This window comes from Struthio camelus, chromosome 8 (genome assembly GCF_040807025.1).
Source record: "Struthio camelus isolate bStrCam1 chromosome 8, bStrCam1.hap1, whole genome shotgun sequence".
Taxonomy (NCBI): domain Eukaryota; kingdom Metazoa; phylum Chordata; class Aves; order Struthioniformes; family Struthionidae; genus Struthio; species Struthio camelus.
The window spans coordinates 9,121,667-9,134,660 of NC_090949.1; the positions used below are offsets into that span (position 1 = coordinate 9,121,667).

Sequence of the window (12,994 nt, forward strand, 5' to 3'; positions counted from 1 at the left end):
GCTGTAGCATTGCATGCAGTACTCCAGAATCACATTGTATGCAAGTACAGAGTCAGTTGGGTTTCTGTGTGAGAGGCATATTGGGCTTAATCGTGTGGTTGTTAACTATAGCGTGCATGTTTTTGAATATTGTGGTTAAAAATTACTGGCTGACAACTTAGAAACTCATCTCAGAATTAGGCCTGTTTTTGATGTCCTGGGTTGAAAAAAATCTAAAAAAGTAAAATAAGGGTAATCCAAGGAACACTGGAAAATCTTGGCTATGATGTGTCTTTCCTGGAATCTTTTTTCCCACAGAAGTTTAGAATCACATTTTTCCTGCTATGTGATGACATTATGCCTTGCATGTTGTGACAAAATGGACACCGTCCAGCTATGATGCTTTTACCGACAGCCTGTGGGCTGTCAAGCCTTTCTCCTAGAGTGACAGTGCTCGGCTATTTTCTCTCCTGCCCCTGTCAGCGCTGGTCTGATACTCCCTGCCCCAGTTGCCGCTTTCCGAGCACTGCAGCGAAGGCAGCTGTGGGGGAGCCAAAACAGGAGCTCACGGTCTATGCTTTAAGGGACAGTCTTGCAGGGCGAACTGGGCAAGTGATGGTTGACACATGTCAAAAAGGGCAGCTTGTACCAGGCCAAAACATCACAGGCTTCTGTGGAAATGGCTGAAGTCAAAAAGAGAGTCACACTGGATATGTATGAAGGGACTTTTTGCAACAGAGTGAGTACAGATGGGTCTGTCCTGGTCCTTGGGCTGAGCTCACCATCTTCCCTGCACTGCAGGAGCAGCTTTCTGGGGTCCTGCCTCCCTCTGCCCGGGCTTATATCCCCTTTCGGTCTTCTGCAGCCCTTGGCAAGTGGGCTGCTATCATGGAATTGGGCAGTAACCAGGAACGTACCCTGACAGCCAGATAAAATATGTATTTTAGGAAGTAGAGGAGAGAGTTCAACCTATAATCCTGACCAATTTCCGTTCAGTAGGAAGAAGAAAAGTGATTGCCTCGTTTTATGCGTTCTTCGTTCTCCTGTTTCTTTCCTGTGAAGGAGGATGTGTCAGACACGACTCAAATGATTGAGTTATATTTAGCCACTTTCTTTTCCACGTTCTCTAGTTAACTCTTCTGTTTCCTTCAGTGGCAATGCCTGTAAACACTAACTGTAAAAGAAGCCCATCTGCAAGCTATCAGAAACCATAACAGGAAGAAATCTCGCCAAAGGAAGCTGCACAAAGGCAGCGTCAGCACTATGTGGTTTGCATATAGCCATATTGAGACAAGGCTTGACAGTCTTCATCAAACAGCCTAATGAAAAGCCGTAAAACACAAAGAAACCATAAAGCAATATCGATAATCTTTGAATAAGTTCTCCACGTGGGCCCAGCGGTTAGAAATGGCTTAGGGCTGTCTTTGCGTCAGGGATCTGGGTCCAACCTTTTGTGACACTCGTTGCTTCAGGCCCTCGGAGGGGCTCGCGCAGAGCCAGGGTGGTTGAGGCTGTTTAAGCTGTCAGCGCTCGTGGAGGAGGGCTGCAAGGGTAACAGTCTGGGACTAACTTGAGGACTGGAGAGCTGTGGTGCAAGAGCGCGAGTGTTAGCAGAAACAAGAGCGAAAGGGACACGGCGGAAAAGTTCTTGTTACGGCACAAGCTCTTTTAAAGAGGCCAAACGGAAGTCGCCGGTCTGGTGTTGTGCTCTCTCCTCCCTCACCAAGCACCGGTGGCCTCAGGTTAGCCAGAACATCACAGTGCTCCTGCACGGGCCTTGGGAAGTCTATTTGACTCGGTCCTTTTGCGGGAAGGTGGGTGACTGAGTTTCCAAAGCTGCATCTGTTTCAGTGAAGCTGTGCCAGAAAGCTGGTGCTTGTTCTCTCCCTCTGCTTCTTCCAGCTTGCGTCCCTGATGCCTATGAGCGTACCACCCCCCAGAGAGATCCTCTGCTTCCTCTCCTCATCCCAAGACAGGGTCACTGGAACATGCGTAGTACCTAAAAGGGGTTTGTCTAAACTGCTCTTAAAGGCCCTCTATTCCAAGCCTCCACTGTCCTTAAAAACATGGAGTTTCTCCTTGGTCTCCTGTGGGCTCCCAGCCTGAGCTTGTGACCTCTTTCATATCCACGATGGGCACAGAGAACAAGTTATTCCCTTTCTTTTTGCATCAGTCATTTACGGATTTGAAGTCTGTCCAGAGGACCATGAGACTCTTAAGAGGTGTTTTCTATGCCTCTGAATATCCCAATTTTCCTTTAGATTATGCATGACTGATTCATGCCCTTTCCTGAGGGGCAACATGTGGGAGTGGATGTAGCCCTCTGACTGCAGCCTCCGCAGAGCAGAGCAGGACAGGCAGGTAACTCTAGGTTCCGTTTTTATGTACAATGTGAGGTTTGCCTTTTCCTCCAAGTTTCATCTTCAGCATGGTCCTAGCATACTGTAGTCCCCAGGTGCTTTTCTACCAAATCCTTACCAAACCATTGGTTTCTTAATGTATTTTTATTAGATTATTCCTGCTCAGGAAGAGTATAAATTTGCATTTTCTCCTTTCTGAATTGCTTCTCATTTTTTCAGATCCTTTCTCTAGGTTCCCAGACTGAACTCTAGCCTTGCCCTTCAGTAACACTCCTGGTTTGGTGTCCAGTCTTGAGAGCCTGCATATGGTCTTTTATATCTAGCTCTTCACCATAGCAGAGTAACCTGAATCATGGAGTCTCATGGTAGCAAAGCGTTCACCTTGGCTCCAGTGGGGCTTCAGCTAAGTCTCATCAACGTGGCCCACAGCTGCTAGTGGAGCTGCAGAGATTTTGGCTAGCAAAGAGATCAGCTTATTGGTTTAAGTGAGTTTACTTCAGTTGCAGATGTGCCCCATGCTTTTGGTTTCTTCTCTTTTTACTTGCTGTTTGCATAACAGCACAACTTGGCTCCTCCTTGTAAAACCCAGACATTCCTCGTGTGGGAAGAGCATGGAGCAATGTCCCTCCTAATGGTGTGGGGGTTTGTTTAGAGAAAGGTTTTTCATGTGAAATCATGGGGCCCTCAGGCATGCCACGGAGTATGCGGAGTCATCCTTGGGCATACCACGGTGCGCCAACGCAGGGCATGCCCTGTACCTGGGGCATGTGGCAGCAAAGAGCCAAGAGAGGGAAAAAGAGCAGTTGCCGTGTTATCTCATTCAGCTGTTTCACTTTCCTTCCTAATTGCTTTAAGAAAGTGAAGCGCTGTTTGTTTACTCATCCATCCTACTCCTCATCTGGCAGAGATCCCAGCTCGCTGCAATGTGAAAGAAGAAATCCTCCCAAAAGCTGCGAAGCGTTGGTGCAGTTCTTCTGCAGCCCGGAGCTGACACGCTTGCATCACCCGCTCTCGGCCACTGAAATCCTTCTTCTTCTAATCCTTCCGAAAGCATCACAAATCAGCATCTTCCATTGCATCAGCGTCTGGCAGCCTGCCTCCCTCCGCCTCTGTCCTTGCCGGCAAAATGAAACCAAGGCCCCGCTGTTATGCACAGCCCTGGTCAGAGCCACGTGCGCGTTCCTGGCCAGCCTGTCAGGAACGAAATCCTCAGCAGCGCTGCGCTTCCAGTCATTTTAGCAGTGGAAGCATAGCGCAAGCCGCACTGGGTGGGTGGCCCAGCAGCAGATGACGTCTCAGGCTGGCGGTGGTCTCTCCCTGCTCCCTGTGCAGCTTTGCTCTGGGGTGGCTGGGCAAATCACATTCCCGTAGCCTCATCTGCAGACATTTGATCATTTCTTCCCATCTGGCTCCCTTTGCGCTGGATGGTCAGGCGCTGATTTTATTTCCTTTGTGCATTTGAACAACCACCGCCCTTATCAGCAAAGTCAGCGTTTGGAAACGCTAGGGCCAGAGTTGTATGAGCGTCCTGAGTGCATTTCCTCACCCCAGCTTGTGCAACCCCGCACCTTGATGACATGTGCTTTGTAAGAGGGGATTTCCTCCTCTCTCAAGGCACCGGCTGGCCAGAACTCACTGGGAGGAAAGCTAAACCCTCCCAGTTAGGCTTTGTGCAGCTCCGCACTGCACAGCGCCCACCCCATGGCCCCACACTGCCAGGCTCACCCCCAGTAGCGCTCCATCGGGCACTCCCATGCTGCGGCTTGTGCCCTGGCATGCTGCAGGGATGCTGCCCAAGCAGCCCCCCCAGAGCAGCATTGCCCGGCAGGGATGTGGAGGCAAAAGGAGTCAGCCTTAGCTGCTAATCTTGTGACTTTGGGCACCCAGCCTTGGGGACCTGGGACCTGACTTTTTTCCCAAGTATTTACCTTTCTGTTGAACTTTGTATAACAGTGGACAAGCCAAGTGGGCTCAAATTTGACCCAAATCCAGTATGTTTGCTCCAATTAAGAACAGTCACAAGCCTTTACCTAAAATCTAATCTGAGAGTGGATGTTTCAAAGGGATCGTGCTTGAGGGAGACCTTCTAGAGCCATCGCTTCCTGTATGCTCAAACCTGTACTGCAGTTCATGTCCAGAGGCCTTGCAGCCCATCATACCAACCGGCTCCCTGGCGCTAAGCACATCCCCTCATCCCTCTGCCAAGACCCAGGCCTCACTCCCTGTGACTTACGTGCACTCTGTTGATCTATCACTGTATTTATACTTATTTTCCCCTCTCAAAACCTCTCCTTGTTACTCAGTTCTCTGGCTTTGGTATTGCAGTGCATTGCTGATGCCTGCAGGACTCCAGAGGGGATTTAAATGTTTGAACTAATTGTTTCCTGGGTGTGCTCGGAGCAGCTGTGCAACACGTGGCCATCAGAAGACCAGTATTTTACCTCTGTTAGCATTGCCGAGCTGCAACACGTGCATGAGGTAGCAGGGGTAGCAGCATTCTCCTGAAGTTCACCACTGGGAAATGAACAGCCTCTTTCCCAGAAGCTTTGATTTGATAGGTATCAGGTTTTGGCCTTCTCATGTTTTGTTGGTGGGAGAGAATGGTGCAGAGGTTATGTGTTGGGTATATTGAATGGAAAAGGAGTTGAACTTAATCATCCCTTTCCCCCTATGACAGTAGAGCGGTCCATGTTTGGCTTCTGCTTACCCTTACCATGATACGTGCCAAGAGTGAGCTCATTTGTAGATTGAGAGCTGGGAAGGCAAGGCGATTCGCTCAAGCTCAGCCCCGAGAGTGAATATAGCAAGCGGTCAAAGCGCAGTTTACCAGATATTGCACACCCTGGCAGTGTGTGGAGGGCTGGAAGTGAAAGATAGCCCTCTCTATTGACTTATCTGCCCTCTCTATTTACCTTTAGAAAGAAACGTTGAAGAAGACTCAGCAAAAAGAAAAGAAACTTCAGTGAGTTTTGTAACCTTAATGAAGTTTTCGGCCCAGCCCGGAAACTGATCATCTGGCATTGCCAGTTGGCATCTGTTGCTCCCCTGTTTAATTATTAAACCCTGGGAAAGCCTCTCCCTTCAGCCTCCCACCTGGCAAAAGCAAAGCAACCTCTTTTACTGCTGTTCTTGGCTAAGTGAGGTGAAATTGCCGAACTTGTCGAAGCTGACAGGTTGCTGACAGATTCCTCTGCCCGCCAGACACATAGCTGGATGATCTCGTGTAGCGTGGTGTGCTTCCCGGGGTGAGGGGGAGGAGAAGAGGAGGAGGTAGGCAAGGTGCAACAGGAAAGGGATGTATTTTGTTTGCAAGCACTTTGACTTCAGGGCATCCCAGGAAAATAATGCAAGAAGGTTCTTGTGATGGCAGGGCAGCCTTGCTGGGCCACAGCCAGCCCCCTCACACCCGCTGTGACGCAATCCTTTGGGAGCTTCCACCTCCGCAACACTGGGATCCACCTACAGCTTCCTTGCTTACAGAGAGCCAGGTGTTTCACCCACACACTCTAGCTGGCATTCACCTTGTTTATGCCGCCTCCCAGCATGCTGAGTGGCATTCAGGCCTCATAGATCTAGGGACATCCTCCGCAGCCTCTCCAGGCATATTCTTCTCAAGGCTGTCTGAGCTCATTGGGATCTATGGTAATTAGGAGCCTCTCTGTTCAGCCTGAAGCTCTCTGGGCAACTAATTTTGCCATCTTGACATGACCCAATGTGCCTGTTCTCAGAAAATGCCTGTTTCTTCTCTTCCTGCTCAAGTTCTGTTGCAATCCAGGCGGATGCAGGAAATCACCTAAAGCCCCATCCCCGGGGAAACTTGAAAAATCAGATGAAGACCAGAATTCAGCTAGGGACAGTTGTGGCCTGCTTTTGCATGGTGATTTATGCCCAACATGGGAGATGAGCAGCAGGCTTCATTCAGCCTGAGAGAAGACTTGCACCCAGAACGAGGCCTCTCATTTCATCTCCAACCTTTCTCTTGAGTTTGAGCCACCATGCAAAAGTGATGGGACAGGGCTAAGCCGGAGGGAACCCAAGTCCAGCCAAAAGGGTGGGATATCCTTTGCAAACTCTATATTAGGCCCTTTTTTGGATAAAAACCAAAACCAGGGCTAGGAACAGAAAGTAGATCTCCAGCCCTAGCCTTTCTTCACTCATGGCTCTTGGCTTAGGGCCACACTAACATGCTAAGTTACAACAGAAAGTCTTCAACATGGTTTTGCCCCCAGTATCCCATGGCCTGGTGGCTGCAGACAACTGTCCTCCAACTTAGCAGGACCCAAATGCTGGTCTTTGGCAGGGCTGGCATGCAAAGGGCAGGTACTGGGAGTCCCATGTGGCCAGTGGTGACCTCAGAGGCTGCCTGTGGAGGGGAAGACTAGCCCATGGCTTCCTCCTGGCCTGCTCCAGCCTCCTAGATGAGAAGGAGGCATGGAGGTGAGGCGGCCTGGATTGCCCTCTGCAGGGCTTTGTAGGCACCTACCTTTCTGTCACTTGTGGAGGGTGAGCAAGATTGCCCTCTTGGGGCCAGGGGCCTTGCGCTTGGGGCAGCTTTTGGGACATGGAGAAGAGCCTGGGCTCCACAGTTGCCTGCTCCGTTGGGAGTGCACAAGTTTGGCGGTAATCCAACGCATCCTGCCGCAGCTGCAGCAGGTGTTTACGTTAATAACCACCAACTTCCTAGTTTAGAGGAGACATATCCAATTTAGCATATGCAGCACAGCAGTTTGTTGTGAGGAAGTCACATTTTCCGGGGAGAATCACACCTTGAAGAGCAATCTGCTGTCACAAGGCGCCATGGCAGGCGAGGTTTCCAACCCCGGTGCATGTTGCTTTAGCTACAGCCCAGCTAGGGCTGGCTGGTGGTAGGCCTGGTGGGGAGGGGGCAAAAGCTGGCCCAAAACATGACACATGTCCTACCAGCCCCCATGGCTCCCCCAACACATTACCTGGGAGTGCTGGTGCTAATATGGGCTTTTAAAAGCTCTATTTGTCTGTCTCAGTTAGTGCTTGAGTTGATGGAGGGCTGCTTTAACAGCTTCCCTGAGGGTGACTTTCTATCTTATCTCTTGCTGCATTAACCTTTTGGCTGGCTGCAACCTGAGCAAAAGAGAATGAAACTCCTCATTTTTTGAGCAGTGTCAGAGCATGTCCTGCAAGACCCCAGGCCTGTTCTGGCATTTCAGGCTGTGAAAGGCATTCAGGTCCCTTTCAAACAAAACTGGGCCTTCATCTTCCTGCGTCTTAGGTTCATTTTCCCACCATATTCCTGAATTCGTATGCCTTGCCCTTAGCAGAAGTGAGTATTACAGGAAGTGTGGGCAGTAGTGAAGGATGGAGCAGGAAATGCAAGCATTGCAAAACAGACTTAGAAATAGCCAAGCTGAGGTGAATGCTCCCAAGTATCTAAAGTGCTCAGACACTAGTGGCACAATATCTGTAACCACAGTCTCCACTTAACCTTAATTAGTTGTTGCAATTTCCTGGATATGGTAGAAATGGCTGTTTTGCAGGAGTGATACTGAATGTATGTGCATTTGAAGCACTCCAAAATGCTCAATAATTTTTCTGTTGATGACGCTGGGCAGGAGAAGGAGAAAGACAAAGCTTTGCGCCCTGAGGTCTGACCCACTATGCTCAGTCTGGGACCGGAGGTTGAGAAATAGGGCAAAGAACAAAAACACATTGCTTTCGTATCCCCACTGCTTTTCAGAGCTCCGGTGACCATATGGTCTCAGCCTCTCTAGGAGAGAGCTGAAATGGGCAAAGCTACTCATTCAGAGTTACACTACAGAATCACAAGGCCAGAAGATCATCGCCTCAGAGTGGGATTATAATACAGCTTTAGGCCCAAGAAAAAGGCACACAATAAGCGAAGCATTTGATAGGCATCAGTGCTGAGCAAAGCAGGTTAATCAATGTGCTTATGCCTATGCCCCTCAACAGATTACTATCTGAGCATCTCTTATTACTTAAGAGATAACTGTATTCTTTCACTATGACTGAGCTATATCCTCTGAGTAATCTAACCTTTTACATTGTTTTTAAACCAAACTAATTCTTATTTAAAACCATGTGATTTTACAGCCTGATAGGATTTGTAGTAATTTGTAGCACAGTTATGCCTGGCACTGTATGAATTAGCAGTTTTTCACTTGGCCTTGGGGTGCCAATAAGCCCCGATACTCTGGCAGCCTGCAGGACCCTGAGCACCGTCAGGGTATCTGTCCCCCGCACCTTCCTGGGCGGAGACCCTACGATACAGGTGGCAGCTGGCACTGCCGAGTGCTTCCTTCCACCCTCTTCCCAGTTTCAATCGTAGAGCATAAAAGCTGGAGAGCCTCTCTCTGCCACCTGTTCACCATATGAACAACCAGTATCTGTAATAGCAATTTTTCTTGTGCCTGGGAAGGTAAGACCTTCTGAATTCATTCCTAACAGAGGTCACAGACTTGTCATCATGCTCTTTGATATACCCTGTCATAGCACTAACCTGTCAAAAGCAGTACTCACTGGTCTTATTATATGGTTTGTGTTTGTGGCCTCCCTGGGTTTCGAAATGCTGTCCTAGATAGTTTGTGTGCAGCAAGAGGTGCCATCCAGGGGTGAGCAGGCCTTGTGCTGGCAAGTAGGCTGCTCCCAGCCACGGAGGGAGCTCCTATCGCAGGTGGAGGTTTTCACCCCCCGCTCCTTGGGTGGGGGTGCTGGCTCTGCGAAGCCATCTGCTTGAAAGATCCTTCCAGCCTTTTCCCACTAGGCTCCCTTTATCCATTTAAATGCTGGCTCAATACCTTCTGTGAGATAAAATTTGTGAATGGTCTTCAGCAGCTGGCAGCTCTCATGCCTTCTGTCTCTCTACGTATGGTTTGTCTACCTCTGCACCTGACTGCGGCTTCAGAGCTGGTGTTTGGTGGTTTTGTCTATCTCCGCTTTTATGATTGGCTGTGTTTACAATATGAAGCATGGCAAGGGTGGAGTAGTTATTAATTACCCAGAAGAGGTCGTTTCCACTAAGCTCAGGTTTCAGGTAGTGATTCAGCTTCTTCTCTCGTTCTGACACAGCTTTTCTTACGCCTCAGCATCACACAGCATTGAAATCTCGGAGGATCCATAGCTTGCTGCTCGGGACTGTGTTCACTAGGGACTCTGGTGTTCAACTCAGCCCATTCCCTCCTGCAGCATTGCCCTTGCTGATGGTCACGGTTTGGCCCCAGCTGCATGGGAAAGTCTGAAGGGTCATTGGGAGTGAGCTCTCTCCATCTGCTCTTCCTGTTATTGCTGTTGTTCTCAGTAACCCAGGCAAGAGGCAAGGTTGCGTGTGACTATACATGCAGTAGCAAGGAAGAGTGTCCCAGTTCCTGCCTGGTTCAAGGCAGCTGAGGTCCCTGGCTGTGTCTACGAAAATACAGTCAGCATAACTGTCAGGGCCAGTGTGTGGGCCGTGCAGCTCTGGAGCAGGAGCACTGAGCCTGCCCTGCTTCTGGAGAGGACACTTCTCAGAAAGGGAGTTGAGCCTAACTTCAGGTGTAGCCGGGAGGTGACTTCAGTTATTGCAGCTAACTAGAAGACAGTGGGATCTTGCTTGTGCAAGCTAGAGCAAATCTTTTCTTGTAAAAGGTGGATACTGCTGGAGACAATGTACAATCTGGGCTGGAGGCTTTTCAGAGCTGATGAGCAGCCACCAAAATTAGCCCTTCATGTTGTCAAAAAATATGTTCTTTGTACCAGTAAAAGAAGTTTCTTCTTGGCTGGTGTGTTAACATACTCTGGCTGTTATGGGAAGTGATGGATGGAGAAGCAGATCAACGAATAGTTTAAATTGCTGCACGTAATCCCAAGTGATGTCTGAAACCAAATCTCATCTCTTTGTTCCAATTGGATGTATGTGCCCTGCTAATGCTTCTGTGCTGGTGATGGTAAACCCAGTATCAGACATTAACAGTAATAGAAACCTGAAATTAACCCATCAGACAAAGGACAGTGAGGCCCTTGACCTCCATGAGATAATACCCACGATATCTTGTCTCAGGGCTCTACTTGATGGTGAAATTATAAGGTTGCTGTGTATATTATGAACCAGATCCTAGGCTAGGGTAAATGTTTGCTCATCCTCTGAGGTGCATTCAATGCCAGTTTCTTCTTCCGAGGTAAAGCAAACAGGTCTCTGGATTGCCAGTAAACTGGTATGAATTTTGACTTAAAGCCAATAATGAGGGTAGTTATCAGGAAAGCACAGTTCAGCCCACATCAAGTTTTGACTTGCCCCAAAGCTTGTCCTATTTATTCTCTGAAGGAACATTGACGGAGCATCCAGCTGCCTTGGCTGGAGGCCTGGCTCCACACTCCAGTGCCACTGAGGAGCAGTATGGGCCACCAACCTCGGCAAACTGCAGAGACAAGAGAAAGTGTGAGGGCATGACCGTGAACGCATGTTTATGCATGTGAGCAGCTCTAGCTTGTAAAGATACAGATGCTCTTCCCTTTGGGACAACCTTTCTTCATTAAGAGAAAAGAAGTATTACAGAGCACCGGCTCTCGTACTTAACAGGTAATTGTGCAAGGCCCTTGCATTAGGAGGAGGAAGCAGGTGCTTGAGGAGGCAGCAGTTGTGTTTAGCCGTTTGCTGAGACACGGTTCACCGAGCATGGGCTCATGGGAGAAAAACCCCTCTAGACGTGTCTCCTACCCCGTGGTCCTGAAAAGTCCCAAACACAATCACAGCCCTGTTCCTGGCATCATGTGTCTCCAGAGCTCTCCTTCCTCACGCTCGCCCTGTCTCTCTGCCCAGCATCCTCCTCTCCCAGGGCGGGTCAGCCAGCCAAGCAGCTTCCTCCTCCCTTGACTTGTAGGGTTTTCCAGCCCTCAGGCTCCTGCTTCCTGATGTCATGAGCTCTGGGAGTCTCTGCATGCATGCCATACAGGGTGGTGCCGGAATATGTTTTGCTCCAGGATGCCAGATGGCTGCTAGCCTGTGAGCTCGCTGCTTAGCACCTTCACGTGGAGATGTACCTTCAGTCTCTGTTCTGCTTTCCCAGCTTTTTAGCCCTTCCTAGCCTTCCTCATCAGCTTGGAGAACTGTAATCCTGTGATCCTCCCCGGCTTTTGGGCTCACAAGCAAACAATAAATCCTTCTGCAGTTCTCTTGCCACTCTCCCTTTCTGGCCTGACCCCACTTCCCTTCTGCCATCCCCAGTGAGCATTTAGCTACCGTTAAGTCATTTTGCTTTTAGCAGATGCCTGCACCTGTGGAAGTGAGCATCCCTGGTCCAGATCCCTTTGAAAACAGTAACCACCAACTAGGGGCTGCCTGTCAGCGCAGCTCTACTGACTGGCCTTTTGGATACTGCTGAGAAAAGTCTAGTAAGTCTTTTTTCCCAACCAGTTACTGCAGGAAACGGTCGGATTTCATATGACTTTTATCCATATTGATACTTGGATGTAGAAACTAGATTCCTCTGTTTTCTGCTGTCTCTATTGGACAGTGCTAGCTTTACAGCAGTTGGATCGATTGCACTTTGCCAAAGACATTCCAGCTTTCTCGTTCTCTCTTGCTAATGAGGTGGACAGGCAATAACTATGACTCATGCCTAGTGATGAAATGTAAGTGGTGCCTAAAAACCACAAGCTCATTATCCAGCATTATTGGTAAAAGTTTGTGGTAGTAAAGGAGATGACTTGTAAAGGGACGTGAAAGGAGGTTAAATGTTTCTATTCATTGACTCTTGTACCAACTTAAAGACAAACAGCCCCCAGCCCATTGTGCCCGGTGCTGTTGTCTATAGTTTCTTCTGAAGTGACCGCTGCTGCTGCAGCTGCATCCAGCCCTCGCGGCGGGACACGCAAACCTGGCAAACGCCTCTCCTGCGACCCCAAGGTCTGCGTTCTGGGACTGGCCTCAGAACAGCAGATTTACTCAGACTGATTCATGAAACAGTGAGAAAAGATCAAAAATAGCTTGAGCTACGACCAGCTTTCCTCTTCTGGGGTCTAAACCTCAGTCACTGAAGCACCTATGAATGACTACTTTTCTATGGCCCTCACGTCTGAGATACTGGTAGGGAAGGTTGTTTGCTCTCAGTAACCTGCTCCCATCTCTGTGCACGACCAGGGAGCAGGAGCCCTGTTGGTCTGATGGGTGCAAAAGCAGCCAGCTCCTTCCCAAAGGGTGATCGTGGCTCTTACATCAGCTTTGTCATGCTCTCCTTCGATTTACACATGTGAGGAGGTGGGAAAGAGGAGAGAGAGGGGAACCTCTGTAGTTTATACAGCATTACGTGTGTTGAATATAAGACACAGTGTAAGTGGAGACTGCTTTAAAATAGGGGATGACTCAGTAATCACTGTTTGATAACCATGTTCTGTGAAATGGTCTCATGAAAAGACCTGTGAAGGACAGACCATGAGGTCCCCATGCGTCGGGGAGGCCTATTTCAATTTATGACTGTTATGAGCAGAGACATGGTAAGCGGAAACAGGCAGAACACACTGTCCGTCCAGGGAGCGTTAGGGACTATGGCTGGAGAGTGACCAGTCCAGGCCCTGCACTTCAAAACCCCAAGCTCTAATGATCTGTGAGGGCTGACCTAAAAGCTCAGTGCACTGACCTGGCCAAGCAGAGCTGTAAGATGTGACTTCAGCACCATCCACAAGCTCCT

General features: G+C 49.1%; 1 protein-coding gene across 3 annotated transcripts in view; it reads left to right on the top strand.

Annotated features, from left to right (window-relative positions):
• The window catches only part of LOC138067970 (uncharacterized), a 164,501-nt gene that overhangs the window by 110,536 nt on the left and 40,971 nt on the right, over positions 1 to 12,994 (top strand). The window lies entirely within an intron of this gene.